Source organism: Triticum aestivum, chromosome 4B (genome assembly GCF_018294505.1).
Source record: "Triticum aestivum cultivar Chinese Spring chromosome 4B, IWGSC CS RefSeq v2.1, whole genome shotgun sequence".
NCBI lineage: Eukaryota > Viridiplantae > Streptophyta > Magnoliopsida > Poales > Poaceae > Triticum > Triticum aestivum.
The window spans coordinates 290,558,298-290,568,091 of NC_057804.1; positions in this window are offsets into that span (position 1 = coordinate 290,558,298).

Below are 9,794 nucleotides of genomic sequence, written 5' to 3' on the forward strand. Positions count from 1 at the left end.
CGAAAAAAACATAAGTTGTAAAATATTTTCACTTTGGAAAAATGCTAAAAAAACACAAAAAATCAAAAAAGTTAAGTTCAAGTGGTAAAACAGGAGAAGTCCAAAACATCATCGCAAAACAAAGTTGAGTTAAAAAAATGAAACACACAACATTTTCTTTTTGTTAAAAGTATTATTCAGTTCAACGATATAAAACATGCAAGTCCGGGGACGCAAATACCGTAAACTGTTGAAAAACTACGAGGAAAATCATACCAAAAAACAGAGTAAAATCTAGTATGTGAAAGCACGCTCAGTACAAACCCAAATGGACATAAGTTCAAGTACTTTTTTGTCGGAACCTTCCAAAATTACTCTCCGAAGAATAGATCAGTATAAACGCACACGTAGATCAGTACAAGTACTCTGTTTTTTCTGACGGAAAAACAACACGATGGGTCTCACCGTAATCCAAATTACTCTCCAACAGTTGTGAATTTGAGAAAACGTTCAACATGACTAAGTTTCGTATTTTCGATATCTTTCCAATGCTATAGTATTTGCCTCATTTCGACAAACTTTTAAATAAAATCGTGTTCAAAATCTAATTTGACCGTAATCGAATTCGTTTTTAAACCGTAAGGAATTGGAAAAACATTTCAATACCAAAAAGTTGCGCATTTTCCATAGTTTACCAACGCCGTATCATTTGCATCAATTCGACTAACTGTTTGCAAAAAATCACGAAAATTCTTTTTGCCCAGAATTTCACCGTTTTTCGAATTACTTTTAAACCGTATAGAATTAGAAAAAACAATAGATACATGGAAGATGCGGATTTTCACCAGCTTTCCAACGCCATCTTATTTGCTCAATTCCGACCAACCGTTTGAAAATGGAGTCCAAAATACGATTCACGTTTTCGGTTTTGAAAAAAAACGATTTTTTCGAAACTGATCTTAAACTATAATGATTCTGCAAAAACTTTCAATATACCTGAAATATGGTTGTCAAGAGCTTTCCAATGATATATTACACGCCCCGTTCCAATAAAAAAATTGCAAATGTTTTTTTTAACTAAAGACGACGATTTGTTAAACAAAACTGAAAGCATCAGCTCAACCGCTTCGAATACATCAGTACAACCGCATAAACCGTCAGTTCGAGTAGGGTAACAGAATAATATTCTGTTATGCGTAACAGAATATCCGGATCGCTCCAACACAAGGTGCTTGCCAAAGGAAAAAGTGTAAAAAGAAAAGTGAAAATCACCATGACTCTTCTATAAGGGTAGAAGGTAAAAGTAAAAGATAGGCCCTTCGCAGAGGGAAGCAGAGGTTGTCATGCGATTTTAAGGTTGGATGCAATCTTAATGCAAAAGAACATCACTTTATATTGCCTCTTGTGATAGAGACCTTTATTATGCAGTCCGTCGCTTTTATTTCTTCCCTATCACAAGTTCGTATAAAGCTTATTTTCTTCGCACTAATAGATCATACATATTTAGAGAGTAATTTTTATTGTATGCACCGATGACAACTTACTTGAAGGATCTTACTCAATCCATAGGTAGGTATGGTGGAATCTCATGGCAAAACTAGTTTTAAGGGATGTTTAGAAGCACAAGTAGTATCTCTACTTGGTGCAAAGAATTTGGCTAGTATGAGAGGGAAAGGCAAGCTCAACATGTTGGATGATCCAAGACAATATAACATTTCGAATATAGAAAAACATAACCCATTAAGTTGTCTTCCTTGTCCAACATCAACCTTTTAGCATGTCATATTTTAATGAGTGCTCGCAATTACAAAAGATGTCCAAGATAGTATATTTACATGTGAAATCTCTCTTTCTTCAATATTCTTTCATGAATTGTTCAAGCGACCAATTCTGCGTTTGCTAACTTTCAATGAGTTTACTACCTATAATTATTATGTGTGAAGTCATTACTCCCCATGTTATAATAATATGAAACATATATAAATTCAGATTTATGATATTCAATTCATTCAACAATTTACTCATAGGATATATGTGAAACACGTGAGTAAATGACAAACTACTCCAAAAGATATAAGTGAAGGACACTGAGTAGTCAAATAATTAACTAGCCATGGGAGGATTCTTTTTTATTCAAGATTTCAGATCCAATGATTTTATTTAAACAACAAGTAAAATTGAAAATACACTCCAAGCAAAACACATATCATGTGACGAATAAAAATATAGCTCCGATTAAAGTATACCGATAGTTTTGAAGACGAAAGAGGGGATGCCTTCCGGGGCATCCCCAAGCTTAGGCGCTTGAGTCTTCCTTGAATATTACCTTGGGGTGCCTTGGGCATCCCCAAGCTTAGGGTCTTTCCGCTCCTTATTCTCCTCATATCAATATCTCACCCAAAGCTTGAAAACTTCAATCACACAAAACTTAACGGAACTTCGTGAGATAGGTTAGTATGATAAAGAGTAAACCATTCACTTTGGTACAGTCAAAGACAAGGTTCATAATTGTTCTCATACAATGCCTACTGTACCATATCATTTCTACAATTTATATTGAGAAATATAGGCCATAGAAACTAGAAAACAAGCAAACTATGCAATGAAAACAGAATCTGTCAGTAACAGAACAGTCTGTAATGATCTGAACAACAACCATACTTATGCTACTCCAAAAATTATGAAATAAATTGGTGGATGTGAGTAATTTGTCTATTAATCTTCCACAAAAATAATAAACTCAAAAGCACTCTTCTGTAAAAAAATGGCAGCTAATCCCGTGAGCGCAAAGTTTCTATTTTTTACAGCAAGATCACATTAACTTTCACCCAAGTCTTCCCAAAGGTCTTACTTGGCAATTTATTGAAACAAAAGCTATAAAACATGATTACTACAGTATCTTAATCATGTAAAAACACAAAGACATCAAGGGTAGATATTGGGTTGTCTCCCAACAAGCGCTTTTCTTTAATGCCTTTTAGCTAGGCATGATGATTTCAATGATGCTCACATAAAAGAAAAGAATTGAAACATAGAGAGAGCATCATGAAGAATATGACTAGCAAATTTAAATCTAACCCACTTACTATGCCTAGGGATTTTGTGAGCACATAATTTATAGGAACAAGAATCAACTAGCATAGAAGGCAAAACAAGTATAACATCAAAACTTTAAGCACATAGAGAGGAAACCTGGTATGATTGCAACTCCTACAAGCATAAATTACTCCCTCATAATAATTTTCAGTAGCATCATGAATGAATTCAACAATATAACCATCGCATAAAGCATTCTTTTCATGATCTACAAGCATAGAAATTTTTTCTACTCTCCACATAAGCAAAATTCTTCTCATTCGGAATAGTGGGATCACTAGTTCCTAAAGTTGACATTCTTCCAAACCCACTTTAGATGATAGTCTTATTCATACTCCAAAAGATATAAGTGAAGTTTATGGAGAATTCTACAATTAATATAGACTAACCAATATACAAGCTCAAAATATGTAAGTGAAGCACACGAAGCATTCTATAAAACCATACTCAAAAGAATTAAGTGAAGCACAAAGAGCAATTCTATAAGATCATACTTAAAAGATATAAGTGAAGCACATGAAGTATTAAATAAATCAATGAAGGGATAACTCATACTAGCAAGGTTCTTAAAGGAAAAAAACAAAAAACACAAAGGACACAAATCATGTGAACAAAACAAAAACCGAGGTATACCGATATTTGTTGAAGAAGAAAGATGGGATGCCAACCGGGGCATCCCCAAGCTTAGATGCTTGAGTATCCTTTGAAATATTTACTTGGGGTGCCTTGGGAATCCCCAAGCTTGAACTCTTGCCTCTATTTATTCCTTTCATATTTATAGCTCCTCGATCTTCGAACACTTCATCCACACAAAACTTTAACAAAAACTTTGTGAGATCCGTTACTGTAATAAAGCAAACTACCACTTTAAGGTACTGAAATGAACTCATTCTTTATTTATATTGGTGTTAAACCTACTGTATTCCAACTTCTCTATGGTTCATACCCCCCGATACTAACCATAGATTCATCAAAATAAGCAAACAACACGCGAAAAATAGAATCTGTCAAAAATAGGACAGTGTGTAGTAATCTGGAAGTTTAGTAAACTCCTGTAACTCCACAAATTATGAAATAAATATGATACTCTGTACAATTTGTACAGAAGTTGGGCAAAAATTTTCAGACCCATTTGATCTTCCAATAAAAAATGTAAAATCACGCGCTACAGCCAAAGTTTCTGTTTTTGTTCTACACATAGTAAACAAGCAATCTAATCATCCTAAAACCAAAGGTTGGCACGTTATTTTTATAATACAATGGATATATACAAGGGGATAATTATTTACAGAGGAACTTCCATGAAAAATTCTACATTGTTCCTGTGAGCATGAACACAAGTGCTCAAGGTCGACCCTCACTTCTTCAATGCATAACTTTCCAATCACTTCTCTTTTTGAAAAAAAATTAGGCATGAGAGGCAAGTAATTTGTTTTTGTATTTTCATTCTTTAATTTTTTTTGTATGTTTCACCCACACCTAAACAGAAACAAAAAGGAAAAACAAAATCTACTTAGTGAAGAAAGCAAACAAGCACACACGAGAATATCAACCCCACGCTATTGCTCCCCGACAACGGCGCCAGGAAAGAGGTTGATAATCCCCAAGTGCAGGGAATCATCGTAGCAATTTCCAAAGGTGGAAGTGATAAGTAGGGAGTTTCAACCCACAAGGAGCTAAAGGTAAGACAATATTCTCTCAAGTCCTATCTTCCACTGATACGACTCTACGTATAGCGAACTTTTGCTTCCAACTAGATACGAGAAATAAAACTATGTTGTGGGTATGAAGAGGATAACTTTGCATGATATCGGAGAGCTAAAATATAAAAGTAGGTTCTGTTATCATAAAGTTCGAATATATTACTAAATATTATAAATAGCGAGTGTGGAATAATGATGGATTGGTGTGCGGAATTATCCTAGGCAATCGTTAACAAGACCGGTAGTCATCATTGCAATTTCATATGAGGGAGAGGCATAAGCTAACATACTTTCTCTTCTTGGATCATATGCACTTATGATTGGAACTCTAGAAAGCATCCGCAACTACTAAAGATCATTAAGGTAAAACCCAACCATAGCATTAAAGTATCCAGTCCTCTTTATTCCCATACGCCATGTCCCACTTATACGTGTTTGTGTTTCAGTCACTCATGCAACACAGACAATAAGTAAATCATGGACATATTACAACACCCTACAACGGGAATCCCTCATGCTTGCGCGACACAGAGGGCACCATAGGACAACACCAAAATAAAACATACAACTCATACCAATCTAGATCATCTATCAACACAAGGACAAAGGATATCTACTCAAAATATCATAGGATGGCAACACATCATTGGATCATAATATGTAGCATAAAGCACCATGTTTAAGTAGGGATTATAGCGGGGTGAGGGAGAGTGGACCGCGTAAAAGAGATGAGGGTGGTGATGATGATGGTGATGTTGATGAAGACGATCACCGCGGCGATGATTCCCCTCCTGATGGAACTCCAGTGCCACCAAGAGAGAGGAGGAGAGGTCCTCCCCCTTGTGCTTCCTCCTCCATGGCCTCCCCCTGGATGGGGAGAGGTTCTCCCTTTGGTCCATGGCCTTCATGGCGATGATGGCCCCTCCGAGGTCCTCCTCCATGGCCTCCAGTGATGATGGCCCCCTTCGGTAGGGTGCCAGAGAGGTCCTAGATTGATTTCTCGTGGCTACAGAGGCTTGCAGCGGCAGAACTTCCGATCTAGGTTTCTTTCTGGAGGTTTGGGTATTTATAGGAGGGTTTGGCATCGAGAACAAGTCAGGAGGACCCATGGGGTGTCCACGAGGCAGGGGGCGCGCCCCAGGGGGGTGGGCGCGCCCTCCACCCTTGTGGGCCCCATGAGCCTCCTCTCCGGTAACTCTTTATTCCAAAATTTTTATATTTTCCAGAAAAAATCTCCGTTGATTTTTAGTGCATTCCGAGAACTTTTATTTCTGCACAAAAACAACACCACGGTAGTTCTGCTGAAAACAGCGTCAGTCCGGGTTAGTTCTAATGAAATCATACCAAAATCATATAAAACAATAGTAAACATGGCATGAATACTTCATAAATTATCGATACGTTCGAGACGTATCAGCAGATAAGGAAGGTGGTTTGGTGTAGTGTATGATTTTTTTATATGGCTTTTTGCTTTGTTGAATGTGCATTCTTACTTTTGTAATATTGGAAAGCAGTTCAGGTGCCAAAAGTGTTCTTGAACCTCATAAGTGGGTAAATGTAATGCACATAGAAAATAAAGGTTATCTGCGTGGATAGGGCAATTGAAAATTGATACATGATTTTTCCTTTGTCTTGGACATGTAAATGCCCGAGCTTGCATATTTTAGCACTTAAAGCAAAACCGTGTCTTTTTTAGGTGCTATTTGCTTTTTGTAAAGATACTTGTCTGCATAGGAAAGAGCCAAAAATTTACATGTGTTATTTATTTTCTAATTTCAGCACCTCATCATATTTAATCTGAATCTTTCTTGAGAGTGATTTTATTCCTCTCCCATATATATAGCTTTTTCCTTAGGATTTATATACACTAGCTAGGTAAATATTTTTGATTCGGAAATTTAAACTTGATTTCTCTAGGATGTGCTATCTATGTACTAGTATTCTTGGGTGGTTGTGCTTTATTTATATATGTGACATTATTTTCCTTACCATGGTTTATTTTTGAGCATTATCGTGATATATATTGAATAACATATTATGAGCGGACTTCAACTTTTTTCGAGAAAGGGCGCTTTATTACTTAAAAGATTTAAGCATTACACCCGGCCTCTGCATTACTAAGATGCACACAGCCAAATAAGGTCTTCTCACACAAATGAAAAATAAAAAGGCCAAATACAAAAACATGAAGAGTCCATATAACGCCTAAAGCGGAGGGGGGCCAATCCTAAGATCATGCTGCCACTCATGTTGGGTAAAAGTATCCCTCGCCGTAGCCTCCAATCATGTACACACCTCCGTAAACAGGTCTCGATTCTCCATGCATTGTAGAGAGGACCATAAACGAAGAGTCCCGGTACATCTGTAGATAACCTGCATTAGAGAAATACTTTTATCGCTAAAAACCTTATCATTTCTACATGGACAAAGCGACCAAATAATGGCAAACGCTCCCACCCTGAGAAAAGTTCTAAACCTGTGATCAATCCAATGTAACCAGTTGCCAAATACATTTGCAACACTACAAGGAGGATACAAGCCAGAAGCTATTTGGATGACTGGCCATATAAAACGAGCCAATTTGCATTGGAAGAATAAATGTTTTATTGTCTCATCATGGTGACAAAAGTCACATTGCAGACTTCCATGCCAATTCCTCTTAATAAGGCTATCTTTAGTAAGAATGACTCCGCGACAAAGATACCATGCAAGATTTTATTCTTAAGAGGTATCTTCATCTTCCGGATCTTCTTATTATTATCAATTGGCACATCAGACTGGATTAAGGCTCTATACATAGAATCCACTGAGAATTTACTATTCCCATGAAGGTTCCATCGAAGTACATCAGACCCATGTGACAGGTGCACCGTGGACAACCACTGGAGCAGGATGTTCCACTATTGGAGTCTGGGTCCAATTAAATCTCTTCTAAACGTCACATTTGGCGGAAATGATTCCATTACCGTGGCGATAGTATCACCCTTGTGGCGCACAATGTTGTATAGAGCCGGATATTGTTCCCGGAGTGTGGCATTTCCTAGCCACCTGTCCTCCCAAAATGTAATTTCCGAGCCGCACTTAATCGAGAAGGATCCATAGCAGAAGAAATATTTCTTCGTAGCCATTAGACCCGCCAAAAAGTGGGAATCCCTAGGCTTCCAATATACTTGGGATACCGCCTTGGAGCCCACATATTTCCTCCTTAGGAGGGTTTGCCATACACCTTCTTCCGTCAGAAATTTAAACAACCATTTGCCGTGGAGGGCCCTGTTCTTAAGCTCAAGGTCATGAATACCCAACCCGCCTTGGTCTTTGGGATGGCAAACCACACTCCATTTGGCCAGTAGATATTTCTTTCTCTCGCTGTCTCCTTGCCAAAAGAATCTTGATCAAAAATAATCCAATCTATGTAAAACTCTTTTTGGCAACTGGAAGAAGGAAATCATATATATAGTACCATATTACTAAGTACTGAATTTAGGAGGACCAATCTTCCACCCAGAGAGACATCAGTTTACCTTTCCAACTACTAAGTCTTTTTTGCAGTCTCTCCTCGACGTGTTTCCATTCAACATTTGTGAGTCTCCGACAATGTATCGCTATCCCCAAATATGTGATCGGAAACTGGCCCAACCCGCATCCAAACAGTTCAGCATACAGGCGGGCCTCGTCTTGAGCCTCGCCAAAGCAAAACAATTCACTTTTATGAAAATTGACCTTAAGACCCGAGAGTTGGTCGAATGATGACAGAATTAGTTTCAGATTTCTCGCTTTCTCGAGGTCATGATCCACGAAGATAATCATATCATCGGCATATTGAAGTATAGAGAGACCACCATCAACTAGATGATTTACTACCCCTTCAATTTGGCCATCAACCTTGGCACGCTCAATCATGATCGCAAGCATATCCGCCCTATATTGAATAGCATGGGCGATACCGAGTCACCTTGTCTTAAACCCTTCTTCGTTTGAAAATAGTGTCCAATGTCATCATTGACCTTAATGGCAACACTACCTCCAAAAACGAAGCTATGGATCATAGCGCGCCACTCTGCAGAAAATCCTTTCATTCTGAGAGTCTATTAAAGAAAGGGCCACTTGACTTTGCCATAAGCCTTTTCAAAGTCTATTTTGAGAACGACCCCATTCAACCTTTTTCAGTATAATTCATGGACAGTATAATTCATGGACTGTTTCATGAAGGATAACAACACCATCAAGGATGTGTCCGCCTAGCTTGCATAGAAGATGTAACTGATAGACCACCACAAGAATTCTTAGGACAGCAAAGCGCGCATATACCTCTAGTATATGTGGAGGGAAATATATTTAGTGCACGGGTGCTTGTGGTGCTACCGGTACACCGGACGCCGTAGCGCATTTTAAAATATCAAAAATTTGGAAAAAAATCTAGCACATGGACATAACATTAATGTATATTGTCACAAAATTTTAAATAAAAAATTGAAACATTGCACAAGCATGTAGACCGAAGAAGGTTACTGCCATGCCCGCCGCACCTATTGCAGTTGATAGGCGACAATGGATTCCTCCTGAGCAAGGTTTTGCCAAGATAAAGGTTGATGGGCTGTGGACCGGAATACTAATGACGGATCTTTTGTCGCAGTTTGCAGGGATGATTCAAGCACATACTTAAGAGCCCCCGCTTTCAAATGTTCGGGGATCTCAGACCCGACAATTCTTGAAGCTTTGGCTTGCTGTGAAGCCTTATCGCTTACCCTGGATCTCTCCCTTTCACATGTGATCATAGCTTCGGATTACAAAGTTTATGGTGGATGACTTGAAGGAAGGCATGGGAGGCAAATATGAAAAGCATTATCAAGCAGATTACAACAACATCAAGGCAATTTGAAAGATGCTCCTTCATCTTCGAAGTACGTGATACCAATATTGAGGCACATAGCCTCGCTAAGCAGGCTTCATATGTATGTGCCTCCTTAATCCTCCAGACATAAATTGTATCCCTGTGAACCTTGTTTATGATCAATA